The 19,180-nt window shown below is 33.8% G+C and overlaps 1 pseudogene; it reads left to right on the top strand.

The window, feature by feature from the left end:
- Window positions 1–12,155: 12,155 nt before the first annotated feature.
- On the top strand, window positions 12,156–16,687 carry LOC131630162 (F-box/FBD/LRR-repeat protein At5g22660-like; annotated as a pseudogene).
- The last annotated feature ends 2,493 nt before the right edge of the window (window positions 16,688–19,180 follow it).

A 19,180-nucleotide genomic window follows, 5' to 3' on the forward strand; every position in this document is an offset into this window, starting at 1 on the left:
AAGCTCCAAAGATTGTCACGGGTCGGTTCTCCAAGAATTATAGTATCATCCGCAAATTGCAAAATATCCACAAAATCCTCTTCCCCATACTTAAAAGGTTTGAAATCCCCCACCTCAATAGATTTACCCACAAGCGCGGTTAATCCTTCCATAGCAAGAACAAAAAGAAAAGGAGATAGAGGATCTCCTTGTCTCAAGCCTTTAGACACCTTGAATTCTTTCGTTGCACTCCCGTTAACCAAAACGGACATATGACTCGTGAAAATGCAAGCATCCATCCATCTCATCCACCTCTCTCCAAACCCCATTCTCACCATTGTCTCTTTGAGGTAATTCCAAGAAACGTAGTCGTAAGCCTTCTCAAAATCCACCTTGAGTAAAATGCTACTTCTCTTCTTTTTCTTCATCCAATCTAATAACTCATTCACCAATAAAACACCATCCATCATGTTTCTTCCCGGGACAAAGGCGATTTGATTATTGGATACCAAAGAGCCAATCACTTCTTTCAATCTAGCCGCCAAAATTTTAGCAATGATTTTGTATATACTACCCACCAAGCAAATGGGTCGATATTCACCTAAATGTTGCGGGTTGTTGTTTTTTGGGATCAAAGCTAAAAAAGAGGAAGTAATTGATTTCACAAGTGTACCTTTACCATGAAAATCGTTGCAAAGCCGAATCACATCCATCCGAATGAGCATCCAAAACCTTTTAAAGAATTCTAAAGAATAACCATCCGGCCCCACACTTTTGTTCCCATCACACGACCAAATGGCTTCCTTAACTTCCTTCTCCGTGAACGGTCTTTCAAGAGCTACACTCTCCAAAGAACTAAGCGACTTCAAGGGAACACCATCAATCGCCGGTCTCTCCTTCACTTTGTCTTCGAAAAACGAATTGAAATGATTAAAAATGAAATCTTTGATAACGGAAACATCTTCCAATCTCCCTCCTCTAGATTCAAGCGCACATAAAGAATTTCTCCTTCTTCTTTCTTTGAGAGAATTATGAAAAAAGCGGGAATTACAATCTCCTTCGGTTAACCAAAGTTGCCTTGATTTTTGACGGAGGTAACCTTCTTTTTTGTAAAGATTTTCCCAAAAATCAATCGCCGCTCTAGCTCTATCAACCACCACATCTTCTGGAACATTACCTGCAAAATGAGCAAACTTGTTATCTAAAAAATGCATCTCCTTTCCCGCCTCCTCTATGTTGAGATCTATCCAACCAAAAACCTCCTTATTCCATTTGATAAGGTGACTTTTAAGGATTTTCAATTTTTCAACCAAACAAAAATCTCCTCTTCCTTTCACCTTCAACTTCTTCCATTCCCCTTCCACAAACATAGAAAACTTCTCATTGTCGAACCATAAATTGTTGAACCTAAAAGGTTTAGGTCCCCAATTTCTCTTATTATCCTTGATCCAAATAGGTGCATGATCCGACACATCCCTTTCACCGATAGTTTGACCTTCTACTTTCCAATCCTCAATAAATTCCTCCGATAGAAGGAATCTATCCAATCTACTCATAGCACTACCACCACTATTGCTCCATGTGAACTTTCCTCCTATCGTAGGTGGATCCACCAAATCCATATCTTCTATGAACTCCTTAAAGTCTTCTATCTCCTTCCTATAATTCTTCTTCGAAATTCCAACCCTTTCGTCCATGGAAGTAACCATATTAAAATCACCTCCAACACACCAAGAACCGTTACTGCTATTCCTCTTAATATCCAATAACCTCTTCCAAGATCTCAATCTAGCTTTGTGATCACAAGAAGCATAAATATTTACAAAGTATAGCCTTTTATTCTCCTTCTCCACACACACACCTATAAAACCTTCTCCTCTAAAGCTATAGATAACCTTAAAGAAGTCCTTCCTCCACATGATTAAAATTCCTCCTGAAGCTCCTTCCGCATCCAAATGAGACCACTCCACCGAAGCCTCTCCCCAAAGCTCTTTAACAGTCTGAAACTGCACCCCCCTGAGTTTTGTTTCTTGGATAAAAGCTACATCCACCCCTCCTCTTTGAATGTTAAAACCCACTCTCTTCCTCTTTACTAACTTACCACCTCCTCTTATATTCAAAGAAAAAACGATCATTTAATTTGAATTTTGTTCCCCTTTGACTCCTTATCCTCTTTTAAGTCTCTCCTCTCCATCTCATCCAATTTCGAAATAGGATCAAAAGAGTTTGGTTTTATAGTAATTCCTAATTTGTTCATAGACTTCCACAAACCTTCAGATGCCATCCCTATAGCTCCTTTACCCAATCTAAAGTTGCAGTTCCTCACATCTGAATGTGTTAAAGATTCGCTAGATAATTGAATATCTTCCAGAACAGGGTGAAAATTAGATGTACCTAGAACCAACTCAGACTGGCGCTTCAGCAAGTGTGGATTTGTCGGGAAGAACACCTCATTTGGATAGACATAGTTTTCCACCTTTCCTCCTAAATTCATAATATCCCTCATCTTTTTTCTCACCTTTTTGGAGTTTTTCACCTTATAACACTGGGCATCAAAACTATCGTCATCCATGCAGCTATCCTCCACGTGATTGTAAATATTATTGGAAACAGAAGTATTAGTGAATATCTCCCCACTGGGTCCCCCCTTCTTAAGTTTAGTTTTTGTCTTATTCTCCCATGCTGAAGCTGCCGCGAGCGAACCACGTGTGATGGGCTGATCTACTTTTCTTTTATTCTCTAATGGGCCCATAAAGGAAAACTCATGAGGCCCAACACCCAAATCCCCTTCTTCGGCCCCACCTTTTTGATTCACATGTAATAAAAAAGAATTAACCTCAGTATCTTCTTCTCTCTGCCCCACACCCTTTTCGCCGTCAACCTTTAACCCTACCGTCTTGACCGCTGCTAAAGAACAAGCCACCTTAGATGAAAAGTCACTAGAAATGCTATCTGTACAGCTCTGCGCTTTCTTCTCCTGGGTAAAATAACACCTTTTGCAACCTAGGTCTTGTCCTTTACCTAATGAATCAATATCTTCTACTCCTGCTGTTCTGACACATCTAGCTGAAAACCCTTCCTCCACCTCTCTATTCACGCCACCTTTCTGACAAACATCCCTATTCTCCTCCATCTCCCCTGCTCTGATCAACTCCTCCATGTCTACATCATCATCCCCCTCTTCCGACGAGAACACAGAATCGTTGGTAGTCTCGCCGTCCTCTTCTGCCGTCACCGGCGGATCTTCCTTCACCAGAATCGTGTACCACTCTCCATCCACCGCCACCGAAATCTTCCTGTTGATAGGTCCCAACTTATCTGTGAAAATCATGATCTTCAGGACATCTAATCTCAGTTGTCTTCCCTCTAATGCCCTCTGATTGGCGACAATACCTATGTCCGAAAGCAAAGCCTCACAAAATCTAGTATTCCTCACGAAACAAGGAATCCCGTAGATAGAGATCCAGACGGCTCTGTAACATTCCACATCCGTCTTTCTCCACTTCCTAACCTCTTTAAACCATTTGCTTTTCCAGTCCCCTGCATCTTTGAGTAACAGTTCCAGATCTCCTTCTTTCGTTTCCTCCAACAGACACAGATTTGGGCCGAGAGGTGAAGCAACAACCGTGAAAATGCCTTCCTCCAGCAGACTTTGGCTCACACCATAAGCAGTTCCAGGTTCCTTAGATATACCCACCCATGCTGAACTAAACCTTTTAATCTCCTCTGCATCTGATTTAAAGTAAAAGGTTTTATTGAAAACCTCTTTGTTGCTATTGTCACCACTAAGCTCCTCCCCTTTACCCTTCTTCAGGATGTTAGCAAACGATGTTTTGAAAGTCCCATCTCCTCTAACCCTTGTTCCTCCTGTATCTGTTAGTTTACACGCCTCTCCCTTCAGCAAGCCTCCTCTCTTGGTTCTATCCACCGCTTGAAAAGACCCCGGCTTCACCTTCCTTTTGATTTTTGAGACATTCGCCTTCAGTTTCCTCCCCTCTAACCAGAGATTATCTAGCTTGACCTCCAAAATCCTGACATCCTCCACGTTATAGAATCTCACGAAGCCATATCTTTCACCTCTCCAGTCCTTTTTAGGTGGAATCACGATCTCGTCAACCATCCCCAAATCCTTGAACTCATAGAACAGATCTTTGGCTCTCCATCTGCTGCCAAAATCAGTAAAGAAAAAAGAGGTTATTTCTCCTCCTTCTCCTGAGTTTGAGTTCTTCATGATATCCCATTTGTCTCTGTTTGCTTCTCTTCTCCCTCTCCTCTGGACAGTTTCCCATCCTCCTTCCCGTTGGTTTCCGTTGAACACCATGATGATTGCTTACTGTTAGATTAACCTTCGTTGCTCACTCTCTCTAACTTTCCCTCTCTCCATTTTTTCATGATTATATAATTTTATTTTGAAAACAACCATTAAGTTGTAAGGAATGCAGCTGGTCCAATTGGTGAAGGCGTGTGTTTTGTGTTGAGTGTAGGGTCCTGGGTTCGAACCCTACCCTTGACACTTTAATTATTTAAAAAACCATTTAGAATTGTAGTGCATACAATTCTCAGACCCATCCTAACTTTGTATTGAAATCCATCTTTTGTTGAAAAGAATAGGGCCACTTTTGTTTAAAATATCATAGGAAATTTTGGCAATAAGTAGGGTAGTGATATGGCCTTTTATATGCAAGATACATGGGAATGTTAGGAATAGGAAGTACTAAAAATGTGGGGTGGGACTTCAACGAAAATTTGTTGTGATTGTAGACAATAAATAGTAAAAATATTATTAAGATAGCCATTCAGTTATCAAAGTTGATAAGTAAAAATATCAACCTTTTGATCCATGAGTTGTCTAGTGCAAGCATGGCATTGTCTTGACTTGTATATTGAATAAAAGCAATTCTCTCCATTCTTTCCGTTATCGCATCTTTAACCATCTTAATTATTATCGTACGTGAAAATTAGTGTTAGCAAAATTTTAAAAAAAACGTATGTAAGAACAAAACCAAAAGGGCATCGCTAGATGTTTATACCGATATCGTTATTCACCGTTTTTATATTAAAGAATAAATTGAGGTTAATTGACGATTGCAATTATTGTTGAGACGAACTATATCGACAAAAACCGCGAAAATCTTTACGCGACCACGTTTGTTTTTAAAACCTTGATTGTTAGCATTATTTCTCACGCTAAATAAGATTAGAGTGCCTCAGTAAAGATGAAGCAAATCACTTTTAACGTGAAAATTAAAGGCACCTAAATTAAAATAGTATATTTGAATTGATATTATTTGTAAAAGTAGTATCTAAATATTTTTTGTCATGGATACTAAGGTAAGATATCCCTTAATTAATATTTGTATGAAAATGTTTATTTATAATTTATTATAAATTATAAAGCTGATCAAAACTAACTAAATTATTAAGTCATCATTTTTTTTTTATGTTGGAGTGTATAAGGGATTGGAGTGTATCAAGTCATCATTTATTCTTTATTAGAAAGCAATCACATTATTTATGTTCCTACTATCCTAACAGAAAACAAATAACTGGAGTATGACATTATTTAAATAAACAAATTAGATCTGCGTTAAAAGAAAATGTGAATGTTATCTATTGAAAAAGTTGTTTATACATGTTGTGATATATTATTCAAAAAATAATAGTTTGCTGGTGATAAGATAAGGTTAATGTTGTTGATGTATTTGAGAAAAGAGGGACAATTAATATGGTGTCCGACATTTGCATTCAAGGTCTCTTCATTTTCTTTTAAATTTATTAAAGATGGCAAGGCTTTCAAAATCTCATCTTTTTTATCTTTTAATTTGCTGAGCTTGTGTTTCCATATTGTCTGGTAGAATGAAGTTGATAAGGGATAAATGATGCTGTTTGTGTTGTTGAGTGCGAACTAGTGATGTGTCCATTTAAGGAAACTTTCGATTCACAAAGTCATCATGTTTTTCAACCATGAGGGCGAGGCCACAAGTCTGCTAATGTTTTCTTTTTTTTGTGTGTGTTTTTCAAATTTCATTATAAAAAACACATTTTATTATATGGTTTGTCCACTCTTTCATAACAATGTCCAAGCTTATTCGATGAATGAAAGTTGTTGGTTGCATTTGCAAGCTTAATAAAAAATTAAATAAAAAAATAAAGTGGCTAACCAATAAAACTCTACAAATTTATTTCATCTAATTATGCACATTACATAGGATTCCATACTAGAAAAAAAAACAACAAACCAAACTCTCCCGAAGTTGTCAGGCTAGTGCTAAATAGATAGGTAATAGATATTGATAACAAGGATACCGTAGTGACACATATCCGCATTTCGCAGACAAAAACTCCCTCCTATGCAAAACCTATCCAAATTATGTCATTATAACTCGACCTACACTCTTTGTTATTTTTCACCTCTTTTTCATTCTATCGCAATCACATTAAGCCCGTTATCCGTACACATTCATAGTAAGGAAACCGGTTAGCGACTATGATCCTTTTCATTAGCAGAGGGTTCTGGTTATAAAAGTGGCACACCCCTTTTTATAACCCATCGCAATTGTGGGGGATCGGACCGTAATCCGCCCTACCGAGTCCAATACCAGAGACCAATGGACCAACTAACAATGGGCGTTACTTTTTTTTTTAGAATCAACAACCGTTGGGCTAAATGACCGGGTGAGGATCACCTAACTTAGAAGGTGTATTCCCTTTTTTTTTCAATTTAATCGAACATTCATTCGTTATTTTTCAGGATCATTCACTTATATTCATCGGCCTCCAAACGTAGACGTGCTTAAGATGGTGCCGACTGCTAGTATAAACTACTTAAGAGGCTACTTCAAAACTTAGAACTCGAGGTCTCGGCATAATGGTTATTCAAATCGGACACACATACTTAGGGAATTTAGGGTGTTAGGACGGGACCGATATTATCAAAACTTTCCTAAGTCTACTTTAACATAGCTTAGACGACAATGGTGAGATGGGCAAGTCATCTTCTTCTTCTTGGATGGTTGGCATGATAGATAATCTAGACGTCTTGGTTTGAAAGTTTTGACGGCGAATATAAGATTGTGTTGTCGATACCCTTTTGGACTCTATAGCCCTCTTATTTGCAAGCTTAGCCTCCAACACTCTTTTGTTCTTCATTAAATTCTTCATTGTCGTATTCAAAAGTATAATTTCGTTACTTGTGTATCTTATATTTTCACTCTTGTGTATCTTAGATGGCATTGATGAGACGGATGAGTCTTTTTCTTGGATGGTTGGCATGATGGATAATCTAGATGGCTTGGTTTGAAAGATTTGACGACGAATATAAGATTGTGTTGTCGCTACCCGTTTGGACTCTATAGCCCTCTTATTTACAAGCTTAGCCTCCAACACTCTTTTGTTCTTCATTAAATTCTTCATTGCCGTATTCAAGAGTATAATATCGTTACTTGTGAATCTTATATTTTCACCCTTGTGTATCTTAAATGGCATTGGTGAGACGGACGAATCTTCTTCTTGGATGGTAGACGTGATGGATAATCTAGACGGCATAGTTTGAAATTTTTGACGACGAAGATAGCATTGAGTTGTCGATACCCGTTTGGACTCTATAGCCCTCTTATTTGCAAGCTTAGCCTCCAACACTTTTCTGTTCTCCATAAAATTCTTCATTGCCGTATTCAAGAGTATAATGTCGTTATTTGTGTATCTTATATTTTCATCCTTGTGTATCTTAGATGACATTGGTGAGACGGACGAGTCTTCTTCTATTATGGTAGACATGATGGATAATCTAGACGGCATGGTTTGAAAGTTTTGACGACGAAGATAACATTGAGTTTTCGATACATGTTTGGACTTTATAAACATTTTATTTGCAAGTTTAGCCTCCAACCCTCCTTTGTTCTTCATTGAGTTCTTCATTGCCGTTTTTAAGAGTATCATGTTGTTACTTGTGTATCTTATATTTTCACCCATGCTATTGTAATCATGGTTTTTCTTTGGTTTTGAAATTGGTGACAATGTTGCTTCGGATGTATCCATGTTACTGTATACAAGTATTAACCAGGTGAAATATGGCTTTTTCTTGTAGTTTTTATAGAAAATGAGGCTTGAGAATGAATTATAAAGGTGTGGTTCAACATTAAATAGGAAGAATGTTAGATAAAATCTGATATTTTTTAAAGGAAAAGTTTGTTAAGATTTTTAAATTAAGACTGTAATTGAAATTTTTTTTCCATGTTATACGTATAGTTTGCTACACTAGTTTTAAAAATTAGTCCTTTAGTATTTAGTCTTTTAGTATGCTTCTTATAAAAACTTGTTATTGAATGTAATATTTAATTTAGAGAGAATAGGAGTAGATTGTTACACTTTTATGTTTTTGACGGGGAGTAGTTTGTTACACTTTTAAGTTTAAGATTATAGTAATTTGTTTCTTTATGAGAACACAGGACTTAATATCATCCCTAGTTTGTTTCAGTTTTTTTTTAAATAATTATATAAGATTTGTTTTTTCTAAATTTTAAAAGATGAAAATGATTTGTATGGTGTTGTATATTTTTTATTATAAAAATATAAATATTCCTTAAAATAAACTAATTTAAAATATTATATTTAAAATAATATTTTAAATATTTCAATCTTTGATATAATAATCTTGGATATTACAAATTTAAATTCACTTAATTTTGAAAGCTTTTTATAATATATATATATATATATATATATATATATATATATATATATATATATATATATATATATATATATATATATATATATATATATATATATATATATATAAATTTCGGCGCAAATGCACGTGTTTGTATTTAAACTTTACCTTTATGTACTACATAAATCTTTCTGAATATCAGCCTATAAACATGCGACTACAACTCTATAAACTCTGATACATACTATTTCTATTATTCAGTACGTTTTATGGTTGCCAGTGGCTGTTCTTGGGCCTGGCCAGGGTGGGCACATGCCCAGACTCGGGCCATTTTTTTTTGTCGGTAACATGAATAAACAATTTTATATATATATATTTTTTTTTGATAAGAAAATCGTCTTTTAACATTGTCCCAGCGGCGGTACGTCATTTTGCTAACTCATTGTTGTGAGTTCGATATGATGTATAATAACTTTTTAGTTTTTTTCAAAACTAGCAAAAGTAAAAAATTAGATATTAATGCAAATAGGAGTCAAACCCTGCTCCATATAAATGTGAGAACATTCTGCCACTCGGACATTGATGTTTTATCCTCATTAGATTATTATTTATTCTTAACTAAAATAACATTTCTTAAAACACTCAATTTTAAACACCATTATATTTTAAAAAATATAGAATATTGACACTTAACATTAATTATTAAATTCAATAAATTATGGTAACTTTACGTACACAAATAATTATATAATTATAATATTACTAATTTTTCAAGGGAATTATTTATAAAATAAATAACTAAAATATAACAATAACAATAAATAGTTAAAATTTAATTGTATAAGATATATTGTTGATTGAAAAAAACTAAATTAGTAAAATTTTATTAAGAAAATATTTTTATTGTATACAAAATATCATGATGTTATAATTAGTCTCGGGTCTCAAAAAAGTAAGGATCCATCCTGCTTAAAATACAGTGAGATCAATGATGCATTTTATTGTTTCTCTTTAAGATATCTGAGAGGACCGATCACTTTGGTTTTGAAGTTTTCACTAAAAGCAGATATAAAGATTAAAAACATGTATCTCAAGGCTTGATAGATCACGTTGGTTGTTTGTACAATGATTATAATAATCAAATAACGACATATTACATTATCCTTGGCATACCACTTTAGTAAATGAAGTGATATTATCCTTGATTGCTTGATGGTATGTTACACTGAGCAGGACATATTTAATCACTTGATAATATTGATATTATTCGAACTCACCGCAAAAAAGTCTTGAAGGCTATGTTTGGATACAATAAAAAGAACGGAGCGAGATAGAATAGAGTAATTTTTTCATTCCGCCCAAATTGGAGGGTACAAAAAATGGTGGAAAGTGATGGAATAGAATGAGATGCATTTCATCCAATACCACTCAATTCCATCCGTTTTAATCAATCCAAACGATGGAATATAAACTTATTTCATTCCATTCCGCTCCATTCCATCATATTCCATCAATCCAAACATACCCGAAAAGACATTTGCCTCATAATTTTATTTAACACGCTATTGTAAGGTTGTGTTTCACCTCTTTTTTTTTAAACTATACTTTTATTGACAAAATAACGAGTTTATTTTATTTTGATTAATGACTATTTATATAATACATACAATGAATCTGCGGTCTTTGAATTTTTGTCCAGGCTTTATGATATTTATGGCTTCTCCATTGATGGTTGTTGTTCTTTGATTTGATATCAAAAATTCGCTTTGTTTAATTTTCATATCACAAATTCGCTATGTTTTGTTATTCTGTTTTTTTATTTTTGTTCTGATTTCGACTCTAATGGATTTCGTTTTTACATGTAGTTATGTTCAAACGATATGTTATGTTCTTCATCTTCATTTTGTTTATTTTTTTCTTCATTTTGATACTAAAAACCTCTACTTTCAGTTATGGATTCTTTCTCGGTGTTGGTTCCCGGCGGCCGACGATTATTATTCTAAAATAGCATCGGATTCAATTTTTTCCTCTTCAAAGTTCATCATCAATGGTTTAAAGTTTGTTCTTTTTAGGTTGTAGATCTATACATATGTGTCTTCTCCCATCTTTCTAACATCTTTGTCATTTTGTTTTTGTTTTTTAGGTTGTAGATCTATGTATAAGAAGTGTTTAGAGAGGAAGAATACAATGAGATGCCAGTTTATATTTTTTTAAGAAAAATGTTTTATTATTTATTTTAATTTCATGTCTTTTATCATTATTATTATAATTATTATTGACATTATTGCTATAGTTATAATAAATAGTGCAAATATCACATTGAATAGTTCAAACATCATAAGATGAATATTGTAAATCTTTATTGGGAAATCTATACCTATTTTAAACTAGTATTTTTCTCTTCCATCAAAATTATAAATACTTGTGATTGTCCTTTTTTAGCTTGATTTTTTTTTAATTATAATGGGTCTTATTTTTTAAAAGAAACTTAAATCATTAATAATAAATAAATTTATAATTTCACACAATTTAAATAATCATCTTGATTATTTAAAATGTTAAATAGTCAACTTAACTGTTTATAAAAAAATAGTCAATTTAATTATTAATTTAATTTATATTTTTGTATAATTTAATTATGCAAAAATTATAATATTAATATTTTTAATTAAGACATTTATTTTTTATTTATTTTCTAATTATTCATAATTATAAATAACAAAAATAATGACAGAACAAAAATAATATTTATATGACCAGAATTCGTGCAAATCCACGAGTTATTTTATAGTTGTAAAATTCGTATTATATTTTAGAAAGAAATGCGCATAACAGCAGTATATTTTGATCTTAATTTATTTTTAATGAAAAATTTTATTTTTAAATTAATGACGAATTTTATTTTTATTTTTAATCTTATTAATGAAAAATTTTGTTTTTAAATTAATCAGTGAATCTTAATTTTTTTTTGTAAATGAGAACAAATTGTCTTTTGATCCAAATATGACACTAATATTTATTCATACAATTAAAATAATATTTTCAATTACTATGTTATTAGTTGATATTTATAAAATTATATGATTGCATAAGTAATTCTACAAATAATGTCAAAATAAGTTTAATATTTACAAATGGGAAAATATGGTTGATCCAAATATTTATATAAATGAAAAACTATATTTATGCTCCAAATATAAATATTTTTTTAAATAATAAACTTTCTTGATTTGTTAAGTAATTTTGTCAATTTGTTTATTCATTCTTATTATAATTTGGTTTTATTTTAAAACTTATAAACTACTTTGATAAAATAATTTTGTTTTTCTTATTTATATTTTTATTACATTTTGAAAACAAAAGTGTATGTACCACGCCAATACCCGTGCGAACACACAGGCATCCCACTAGTTTAAATTAGAGAGAATAGTAGTAGTTTGTTACACTTTTATGTTTTTGACGGGGAGTAGTTTGTTAGACTTTTAAATTTAAGATTATAGTAATTTGTTTCTTTATGAGAACACATTCTAATGACGGCATCGCCGAAATAGACATATCTCCTGATATTTTGATAATAGAATTCAATGATCCTATTGTGGCTAAGTGAATTCGTCCGCTCTCGATCAATTCCGACACCACCATGCCGGTTATAGAAAATGCGAAGCTAATGAAACAAGTCGCAGCCCAAACCCTAATTCCAACAGAAAACCCTAATTCACAATTCCAAATCATGTCTTCTGGCTGTTCACAAATACAGATCACGTCTTCTTGCCGTTCAATTTCGACTGAGGATAGAATTAGCGACTTGTCGGAGTCAATTCTCTGCCACATTCTCTCCTCCTTCCAACCAAATCCGCTGCAACCACAATGATTCTCTCAAAGAGATGGAAACCGGTATGGCTCTCTGTCCTTATTCTTAACTTCGATGACAAAGAATTCAATGACTATGAGACATTTCGAAAGTTTGTTTATTCAACCATGTTCTCCTTGCGAGACAAAAAGACTTGGATCCAATCGTTTACCTTGAAATTATGCTTCTATTCTCGCTTCAAAGAAAGAGAATTGAATAGAATTTTTAAATTTGTGGTGCAACAAGGAGTCAAGAATCTTAACTTCGACTTGTCTGGTAAATCACTTTGTATCAAATTACCTCCTTGCATTCTCAGTTGTAAGACGCTTCAGGTTCTTAGGTTGAAGAACCTAAAAATGTGGGATTTTGATCAAGTGAATTTTCCTTGTCTCAAAACTCTTCATTTGAATAATGTTGATTTCAAATCTCCTAGATATTTTGCAAAGTTTCTATATGGCTGCCCTATTCTAGAAGATTTGAATGCAAAATCATACACCTTCCAGAAATCAATTGATCCCATGGAAAACTTGAATGCTTTACCTAGTTTGGTCAAAGTAAGGGTTTGTTATAATACTGATATTCCGATGTCTTTGGTTTGTAAGACGGGAATTTTGCAAATAGAACAGGTATGAATGTTATCGTAATGAATATTGACTATTTGCATTGAGTATATATATTAATTAACTAATTTTGTAATCTATATGCTCATAAGAAATCAAATAGAGTATACAATTCTAACGTTTTATTGTGTGCAATTCACCCAGATATGGGGGATGACTTGGAAACCACTTCCCATGTTTCACAATTTGACTCACATGGAACTTACTTTTTGGCTTAGCTTCTTGAAGGGGGAGTGCAGGTCGTTGAAAGAAATACTCCCAAATTTTCCCAATCTTCAACATTTTAACATTAATTTGATATCAACGAATAGTAGATGTGCAACATATACTTGTTCTGAATGTTCGAAGGTTGTTCCACCCAATCCCACCATTGCTCCAGAATGTCTTTCCTCACAGCTTAAAACATTTATCATTCAATGTTCCACAGATACAGAAAACATCAACGACTGTGAGTTCCAATTTATAAATTATATTATGCAACATTCAAAAGTACTAGAGACTATGAGAGTCAAAAGTACCCGCCTTAAAACGAACCAAATGTTTATGAAGTTATCTTCATGCACAAGGAGCTCTCCAACATGTAAACTTTTATTTGGTTGATGATGACAATTATGTTGTGGTTTATTTTCGGGATAAATATCATATACTTTCTCTTAGTGTAAAGAGAGAGATGAATCCATGTAATCAAAGTTCTACTTTTTGTTTATTTTATTGTGTGGTGCAGTCCGGTTGTTGATCCTACGAATACTGGAGAAATCTATAACTATGGTGCATTTTGATGTTAGTTGAAGCCCAAAATAAAAATGTGTATGCTACTATGATGTAGTATGTCGGTAAACCAAGGGTCTATGAGTTCTACATCGCAATACAAGTTCTGTTCAATTTACGGGCTCTTCTCAATGTTTGAACCAGTCTTGTAGTTATTTCTTCTGTTGATGTCCTTCTCGACGGATTCAAGCTTTGTAAGTCCCTTTCTCGTTCATCATCATTTTCATTGCTTTTGATTTTCACCAATATCTCTTTTCTACTTTTATGTGCTGTCTCCAGAATTGGTAATATTCAATTGCAACATATATTGTAATGAAATTTTGATTAATATGTTAATGTATGGTTGTGCTATTTACATTTAAATTCTATGTCATAACATAGGCTTTCTTTGGACAGAGAGGTTACTAAGAGTGCAGGTTCTCGTTAACGCGTGCTCCTAATTGTAATGGCTTTCTAATGTTAGTACTTTCCAACTGTTACTTACGTTGTTGTAGCTTCTTTGTATCTTAGCTGCTCTCTAATGGCAATAACCAATAGATAATATTAAAGTGCATTGCATTTTATGTAACTTTTTCTTTCGAACATGATTGGCTTGAATTTTTTTTAAGGCCTCGAGAAACCATTTAAGGTTGGAGATAATTGTTGATTATTATACCTGACTTTTTGCTCATTCCAGTACTGGCTTTTGGTAAAAACAAACAAATCCGCAATGATTTGACTTAAAACTGATAGAATTAGAAGTATAATGAAAAACTTTTATAAAAGTCCTAATTAACATTGACGAACTACGGGTAGGGTTGCATAAGCTAGACCACCAAATTCTTGATGTAGATGTCCAAATACTTGTGGAAGATGTGAGTATATTTCCATTTTCTGGGATCTTTTATGTTTTTGCCACAATTGACGAGTGTATAAATTACGGAAGTGAAGTGGTAGTCTAATAAAATAAGGTTCAGCAATTAAAGAAAAATCGATGCTGAAATCCTTCATTCTTTTTGCTTGATGTTTTAAGTCCTTGAGAGACCCTTTAACCTAGGAGATCCTTGTTGATTGTTACTTAACATCATCTTGCATGGTGAACAGCAATCGTAGTTCATGTCCTAATTCCCTCCTATCCTTTCTCTTGCTTGTGTTGACTTTGTTGCAGCCATGTATGTTGGAATTGCAGGAGAGCTTGGAAATGAATGCCATCTGAGATACAGTAACATATATATTTATCTTCTATGAATGTGAGCTGAAAGACGAGTCTAAATCTTCTATGAATGCCATCTGATATACAGTAACATATATATTTATCTCTCCGTGATCGCAATGTGATCTCTATTGAGGCCACATAAGCTGCAATTCTCCGCAATATCATGGATTGCAAAACAGCTGTAATCTCGATTGAAAACCAATCTTGCAAGTGGTGATATGTAAGTAAAAAGTCGTTGATAAACTTTCATTGTGATGAGAAGTGAGATCTAAAGATCAACTACAAATAGCTTGTCGTCTTACTGCTCTGCCACGAATGATAGCTTGAAGCTTCACTATTCCCTTCAACGCCCTCAAAGCTTTCCTTGCCTGCAATATCTCATCAATCAGTGAATAAGAAGAAACTTCAGTTTCTTGATCTAATCTACTTAACTAATTAGTCAAATAATTGAAGTTAAAAGGAATGGAGGGAACAATACATGAGACACACACAACATTTTGCATGAGTGATGTATTTAAATGATTTTAGGATTCAGCAATTTGATCATTTTTCAATATTTATAGTCATTTTTTTAGCTATGCTTTAGGATAAGTAACAAGTGATGCTTCCAAGAAAGAAATTCAACATTTGACAAAGAATCTCAACAGTGTGTTAAAATCAAAACAATCTGCAACGGAAGCAAGTCAGGATTTTGAAGAATCAAGCGAAAGCGGCAGAAAAAAGGTATACTCTATGTTTCATTCCACTAGTAAGATCATATTGATAGTTGACGAATTTGCTTCTCTAAGCGGTAAAATTAGATATGTGCTAATAAGAAGAATATAAATGATTCTTCAGTCTTTAACTTGCACATGTTTGTGACTTGAGAAGCATCCTGTTTAGTTTTACACTGATGAGCTGATTGGAACCTAACAGCCTCAACTGTAATGTGAACAGCAGGAAGAAAAGGCTTCTTCATCTTACTTTTGCTTGTGCTGTTTTTGTTGCAGCCATGTATGCTGAAATCACATGAAAGCGTAACAAAACCAAGCAAGAAAGTGAAGGATCTGCCACAACTAACACTTCTCCTCCAAAGAAAACATACAAAAGAGAAGAGAAAGTAAATTATCAATGATAAATTTGCGCTAATGTTACGATAAAGAGTGACAACAAGGACATTAATCTAAGGCATAGATTTATCTACTACTCATGCTGTAACTAGTTTGGCAAAGAGGTAATATAATGAAGAAAATTAACAAAGTTTAATCTACACTTGTGCAACAATTCTTAATGTGATTCTTGGCATTGTATCTAATATTAAAACATGTATTATTTACTTTTTACTCATTTTTCTGTTGCGAGATGTATTATTTTCTTGGCATTATTTACCTTTTACTCATTTTTAACCTCAAATTAATAAAAAAATATCAATACAACTTAGGAATGGTTTTGTCAAACTGTTCTAATTTATCCAATCACTAAAAAAATACAAAAATAAGAAGGATCAAACTGAACAAAATCAAATCTTTTAGTATTCATTCATTAGAGATTACATGAGATTGAAAATATATTCAAAAGTCAGTGGATACATTCCAAAACTGGTCCTCAAAGATACAAATCAACCTCAAAACTTTCCTAAACTATGAAATCAATTTCAATCTGTACAAAATCATTCCAAAATAAAGCAATAAGATTCAATTCTAAAACCTAATTCTTACCTATAAGTACCTAAAAAATTTTACACATAGGGGCACACCAATTGCACCAAGTATTCATTCTCTCACACTGAATCACAAACCAATTCTCACATTGAGAAAAAATTCCACACAAAAACATTCATTCATTCACGACCTCATAACCAAGACCTCCACGACTCCACCTGCAACAAACTTCGATGCAAGACCTGAAAGAGAGACGAATGTACCGTGAATCAAAGATTTAGCGTGCCAAGTTGTTGTGTCTTAATCTAACAACTAAGACATATATACATCTTATTGTTGTATCCAATCCAATTCCCTCACATCTATTCATTCTACCCATTCTTGAGACAGCACATAAAAGGAGAAATATTGGTGAAAATCAAAAGCATTGAAATGAAGATGAACCAGAAAGGGACTTGCAGAGTTAATAAGATTGGTAAGATTGGTTGGTAATAATAACAACACCAACAACCAGTTATATGCATTGGCTTTTAGCACGAGGAGTGTTCGAATTCATTAGTTAGTTATTGTAGTTTTTTCCCGTTAGAATTAAAAGTTCAATTTTCGGTGAATAAATTCATTAAGGATGGAACATCTATTATTTATTATATATGGTTTGTCCACTCTTTCATAACAATGTCCAAGCTTATTCGATGAATGAAAGTTGTTGGTTGCATTTGCAAGCTTAATAAAAAATTAAATAAAAAAATAAAGTGGCTAACCAATAAAACTCTACAAATTTATTTCATCTTCACATTACATAGGATTCCATACTAGAAAAAAAACAACAAACCAAACTCTCCCGAAGCTGTCAGGCTAGTGCTAAATAGATAGGTAATAGATATTGATAATAAGGATACCGTAGTGACACATATCCGCATTTCGCAGACAAAAACTCCCTCCTATGCAAAACCAATTCGAATTATGCCATTATAACTCGACCTACACTCTTTGTTCTTTTTCACCTCTTTTCATTCTAGCGCAATCACATTAAGCCCGTTATCCGTACACATTCATAGTAAGGAAACCGGTTAGCGACTATGATCCTTTTCATTAGCACAGGGTTCTGGTTACAAAAGTGGCACACCCCTTTTTATAACCCATCGCAATTGTGGGGGATCGGACCGTAATCCGCCCTACCGAGTCCAATACCAGAGACCAATGGACCAACTAACAATGGGCGTTACTTTTTTTTTTTAGAATCAACAACCGTTGGGCTAAATGACCGGGTGAGGGTCACCTAACTTAGAAGGTGTATTCCTTTTTTTTTTCAATTTAATCGAACATTCATTCGTTATTTTTCAGGATCATTCACTTATATTCATCGGCCTCCAAACGTAGACGTGCTTAAGATGGTGCCGACTGCTAGTATAAACTACTTAAGAGGCTACTTCAAAACTTGGAACTCGAGGTCTCGGCATAATGGTTATTCAAATCGAACACACATACTTAGGGAATTTAGGGTGTTAGGACGGTACCGATATTATCAAAACTTTCCTAAGTTTACTTAACATAGCTTAGACGGCAATGGTGAGATGGGAAAGTCTTCTTCTTCTTCTTGGATAGTTGGCATGATAGATAATCTAGACGTCTTGGTTTGAAAGTTTTGACGGCGAATATAAGATTGTGTTGTCGATACCCTTTTGGACTCTATAGCCCTCTTATTTGCAAGCTTAGCCTCCAATACTCTTTTGTTCTTCATTAAATTCTTCATTGCCGTATTCAAGAGTATAATGTCGCTACTTGTGTATCTTATATTTTCACCCTCGTGTATCTTAGATGGCATTGGTGAGACGGACGAGTCTTCTTCTTGGATGGTAGTCATGATGGATAATTTAGACGGCATAGTTGGAAATTTTTGACGACGAAGATAACATTGAGTTGTCGATACCCGTTTGGACTCTATAGCCCTCTTATTTGCAAGCTTAGCCTCCAACACTCTTTTGTTCTTCGTTAAATTCTTCATTGCCGTATTAAAGAGTATAATGTCATTACTTGTGTATCTTATATTTTCACCCTCGTCTATCTTAGATTGCATTGGTGAGACGGACGAGTCTTCTTCTTGTATGGTAGACATGATGGATAATCTAGACGGCTTGGTTTGAAAGTTTTGACGACGAAGAAAACATTGAGTTCTCGATACACGTTTGGACTGTATAAACATTTTATTTGCAAGCTTAGCCTCCAACCCTCCTTTGTTCTTCATTGAGTTTTTCATTGCGGTTTTTAAGAGTATCATGTTGTTACTTGTGTAACTTATATTTTCACCCTTGTTTTTGTAATCATGGTTTTTCTTTGATTTTGATATTGGTGACAACGTTGCTTTGGATGGATTCATTTTACTGTATAAGAGTAGTAACTATCTGAATTAGACTTTTTCTTGTGACTTTTTATATGAAAATGAGTCTAAAGAATGAA

This window comes from Vicia villosa, unplaced genomic scaffold, assembly GCF_029867415.1.
Source record: "Vicia villosa cultivar HV-30 ecotype Madison, WI unplaced genomic scaffold, Vvil1.0 ctg.000655F_1_1, whole genome shotgun sequence".
Lineage (NCBI taxonomy): Eukaryota > Viridiplantae > Streptophyta > Magnoliopsida > Fabales > Fabaceae > Vicia > Vicia villosa.